At 40.2% G+C, this 5,182-nt stretch overlaps 1 pseudogene; it reads right to left on the reverse strand.

Annotated features, from left to right (window-relative positions):
• Positions 1-1,028: 1,028 nt before the first annotated feature.
• LOC126060304 (translationally-controlled tumor protein-like) lies at positions 1,029-1,547 on the reverse strand (annotated as a pseudogene).
• Positions 1,548-5,182: the final 3,635 nt, after the last annotated feature.

Genomic DNA, 5,182 nt, shown 5'->3' on the forward strand with positions numbered 1-5,182 from the left:
CTTGATAACAGGTTAACCCTACCCACACTTTCTTTCATTGCTCAACTTTTTCAAAGCATCTCCCCTATATCCATCTCCCATTACTCACTTACTCTTTAATTTTCTGAAGTTTGTTTTTGTTCCAAAAAAGTCATTGCAACTACTCTCTTTTGGGTCACCAGCCTCCTTATTGCCAAATCCAACAATCCAGCGAACACTTTCCAGTCCTTATCTTATGCTGACATCTCTGTTGCAGTTGAACCGTTGACCACTTCCTCTTTCTTGTAACTCTCTCATCCCTTGGCACCACTGACACCATCCTCTTCAAGTCTTCATCATCATCACCATCACCACTATCACAGCTGCTGACCTCTCTATACCTCATTTTTTCCTTTCCTCCATATTTAATATCCCTCCACCACAGACATTTTCCCTGTCTATTCTAAGTAAATATCATCTGATCTTACCAACCCCTTCACTTGCTTTTTTTTTTTTTATAGCATCTATTACTACCTGATATTATATATTTTTTCCCAATTGTATTAGTCTCTTTTTATTCTTTTGGTAATCTTTTCCAGAGTTAGCCACTTCCATTTGTGGGTGATGAAATGTGTAAGGATCCACTTTCAATGTTGGCACTGCTATGAACACGGTCTCTCTCTTTACTTCAACTCAGAATTAAGACTTTCAATTCTTGTTTTATATTCCAGTCCCAGGAATAGTTTAACTGTAGAAGTTATCTAAAGACAGCCTTACACTTTATAGTAGTGATCTACAACCAGGCTCTAGCTTCTCTAGTAATGCTACAGGATGAATTTAAATATATTAAACTCAGAGGCATTCTCTCAAGTGAGTTTAAATGCATTTTATTTTTAGACAACCTACATTTTTTTTTCCTTAAAAAAAAAAAAAAAGGCCTCCACTCCAAATAAATCAAGGTCAAAATAAATGAAGAGCTCAAGATGACATCAGTCCCATTTGTCTAAGTCCTGATATTGTGTGGATGAAAAGCGGCAGCCAGTTAGGATGACAGATAATTGCCAAATTTGTTAATATGTCTCCATTTCTAAACCATCCTTAAAGAAAATCATATATTGTGTCACACCATCCTCACCATAGTCCAGCAGAGCAATCATACCATCTGGACTTGTGTTTTCACCAATATAGAACTGATAGTTTTTGAAATTAGCAAGAATGAGCTTGATTTGTTCTGCAGCTCCTGTCATAAAACTTTTTACTCTTTCTGGTCTCTCTTCCAGTTTGCCTTTGATTGATTTCATGTAATCTTTGGTGTACTTCTTGTAGGCTTCTTCTGTGAAGCTGGTTTCCTACAAGTGATGGTTGATGACAATTTCAACACCAGTCATCACAGCACTTTCAAAGGTCTTTTCACTATCAGGGCCTTCAGCGGAGGCATTTCCACCAATGAGCGAATTGTCAACGTTACCCTCTGTCCTACTGACCATCTTCCCCTCCATCACCAGGCACAGCCTCTCCACAAACTCCTGGATCTTGTAAATGCTGAAGAACATCTCATCATGGCTGATGAGGTTGCAGTAAACAGTCATGATGGCAGCTGGGGGGAGACCACAAAGGCACTAGCTTAGTAGGAGCCTGGAGCTCAGAGTGAGCACAGTGCAGCCAGAGCCGGATGAGGAGGGTGGGAGCAGGCGGAAAAGCTATTATATTATTTTTAATGTGTTTATTGTTTCTCCTCATTCCTCCCTCCTAATACCAGAATGTAAGCTTTATGATGAAACAGGGATGATGTCTGTTCACCTCTGTATTATTAACAACTGGCACTTAGTAGTTATACATGCATATTTGTAGAATGAATGATTGAGTGAAAGAATAGAAGAATGAATGAATGAATGAAAAATGTCTATGAAGTGCTTTCTACCTGCTAGCACTGAGCTTAGCACAGTATGTAATACTGGTAGTATCTGTTTTATTAAAACTCTTTTATCTCCTTAGATGTCACCCTAAGCTGATACTCCTTTCCATGATCACTTCTCTGACTTCATTGATGCCTCCTCTCTTCCTCCTCCAGCGGCCTGGCTGTAACCAAGATCCCCTCCTTGTTTTGCCTTTCCCCTGCTCTGTGCTCTTGTCAACCACGTGTTCTAATGCACTACTTGAGTGCTCTGATCACACCGTATTCTGTGTGTCACACTCCACAACTGTATATCCAAAGTAACTGTATCATCTATTGCTCTGGGAAAACATGCACCATCTAGATCAAGGCTATTTCTGGTGTATGTTTCAGCAGAGTACAATACAGGCAAAGCCCTTCAGGCAGGAAGAAGCATTGAACATTTGTTGTTGTTGTTGTTGGTAGGTGCTCTTAAGTTGGTTCCGACCCATAGCCGCCCTATACACACCAGAACAAAACACTGCCTGGTCCTGCGCCATCCTCACAATCCTTGCTATGCTTAAGCCCGTTGTTGCAACCACTGTGTCAATCTGTCTCATTGAGGCCCTTCCTCTTTTTTGCTGACCATCCACCTTACCAAGTATGATGTCCTTCTCCTGGAACTGATCCCTCCTGATAACATGTTCAAAGTATATGAGATGTAGTCTTTCCACCTTTGCTTCTAAGGAGCGTTCTGGTTGTACTTCTTCCAAGGTAGACTTGTTAGTTCTTTTGGCAGTCCATGGTATATTCAGTATTCTTCACCAGCACCACAATTCAAAGGCATCAATTTTTTCTTTGGACTTCCCTATTCATAGTCCAGCTTTCACATGCATATGAGGCAATTTAAAACACCATGGCTTGGGTCAGGCATACCTTAGCCTTCAAGGCGACATCTTTGCTTTTCAACACTTTAAAGAGGTCTTTTGCAGCAGATTTGCCAAATGTAATGCCTCTTTTGATTTTTTCGATGCTGCTTCCATGAGTGTTGATTGTAGATTCAAGTAAAACAAAATCCTTGACAACTTCAGTGTTTTCTCCCTTTATCATGATATTGCTTATTGAAGATTTTTGTTTTCTTTACGTTGAGGTATAATCTATACTGAAGGCTGTGGTCTTTGATCTTCATCAGTAAGTGCTTCAAGTGCTCTTCACTTTCGGCAAGCAAGGTTGTGTCATGTGCATAACACAGGTTGTTATTGAGTCTTCCTCCAATCCTGAGGCTCCATTCTTCTTCATATAGTTCAGCTTCTCAGATATTTGCTCAGTATAGAGATTGAATAGGTAAGGTGAAAGGATACAACTCTGACCCACACCTTTCCTGACTTTAAATCATGTAGTATCCCCTTGTTAGTATCCCCTTGTTTTGTTTGCATGACTGCCTCTTGATCTGTGTACAGGTTCCTCATGACTGCAATTAAGTGTTTTGGGATTCCCATTCTTTGCGATGTTACCCATAATTTGTTATGATCCACATAGTCGAATGCCTTTGCATAGTCAAAAAAACACAGGTAAATATCTTTCTGGTATTCTCTGCTTTCAGCCAAGATCCATCTGACGTCAGCAATGATATCCCTGGTTCCACATCTTCTTCTGAATCCTGCTTGAATTTCTAGCAGTTCCCTGTTGATGTACTCCCGTGATCATTTTTGAATGATCTTCAGCAAAATTTTACTGGAGTGTGATATCAGTGATATTGTTTGATAATTTCTGCATTCAGTTTGATCACCTTTCTTGGGAATAGGCATAAATATAGATCTCTTCCAGTCAGTTGGCCAGGTAGCTGTCTTCCAAATTTCTTGGCATAGACAAACGAGCACTTCCAGTGCTGCAACTATTCGTTGAAACATCTCAGTTGGCGTTCCCTCAATTCCTGGAGCCTTGTTTTTTGCCAATGCCTTCAGTGAAGCTTGGACTTGGTCCTTCAATACCATCAGTTCTGGATCGTATGTTACCTCCTGAAATGGATGAATGTTGAATAATTCTTTTTGGTATAGTGACTCTGTGTATTCCTCCCATCTTCTTTTGATGCTACTTGCGTCATTTAATATTTTCCCTGTAGAATCCTTCACTATTGCAACTCTAGCTTAAATTTTTTCTTCAGTTCTTTCAGGTTGAGAAATGCCCATTGTGTTCTTCCCTTTTAGTTTTCTATCTCCCTAATTACTGGTGATTGGAATATGAAAGACGGAAACAAAGAAGAAGGATCAGTAGCTGGAAAATATGACTTTGGTGATAGAAACAGTGCCAGAGATCGCACAATAGAATTTTGCAAGACCAACAACTTCTTCATTGCAAATACCTTTTTTTACCAACATAAATGGCAACTATACATGTGGACCTCACCAGATGCAATACACAGGAACCAAGTCTACACATCTGTGGAAAAAGAGGATGGAAAAACTCAATATCATCACTCAGAACAAGGCCAGGGGCCAACTGTGGAATAGATCATCAGTTGCTCATATGCAAGTTCAAGTTGAAACCGAAGAAAATTGGAACAAGTCCATGAGTGTCAAAAGTACGACCCTGAGTATATCCCACCTGAATTTAGAGACCATCTCAAGAGTAGATTTGACATGTTGAACACTAATGATCAAAGACTAGACGAGTTGTGGAATGACATCAAGGACGTCATACCTGAAGAACGCAAGAGGTCATTAAAAAGACAGGAAAGAAAGAAAAGACTAAAATGGATGTTAGAAGAGCTCTGAAACTTGCTCTTAAACGTTGAGTAGCTAAAGCAAAAGGAAGAAACGATGAAGTAAAAGAGCTGAGCAGAAGATTTCAAAGGGCGGCTTGGGAAGACGAAGTAAAAGTTTGAACATTTGGGAAAGTGAAAAAAAGGACAGTGTGGCTGGAATGAGGAGAGTGATGGGTGCATCACTGATTGTGCACAAATTCACTGGAGGCCGCTTTATGTGTGTATACCTGTCCAAGATGTGTGGACAAAGAAATTAGACATGAACCTGAGGTCCCCTTCATCTCTGGAGTTCTGTGATTTAGTAATTGCAGTCAACTGCGTTTGTGCCCCTGTCAACCTCTTCATTTTGCCTTGCAAGGACACCTCTCCTCTCCCTTCCTTCCTTTCAGGGGTTCCCTCAGTCAGCTCCACTGTTGCCATTTTCTTGAGAAAACAATTTATCAGTTATTTTTTCAAATAACAAACTGTTTTTAACATCATGTTGTTGTTGTTAGGTGACATCTAGTAGATCCCAACTCATAGTGACCCTATAAGACAGAGTAGAACTACCCCATACAGTTTCCAAGGAGCAGCTGGTGGATTTGAAC

The sequence above is a fragment of the Elephas maximus genome, chromosome 1 (assembly GCF_024166365.1).
Source record: "Elephas maximus indicus isolate mEleMax1 chromosome 1, mEleMax1 primary haplotype, whole genome shotgun sequence".
Taxonomy (NCBI): Eukaryota; Metazoa; Chordata; class Mammalia; order Proboscidea; family Elephantidae; genus Elephas; species Elephas maximus.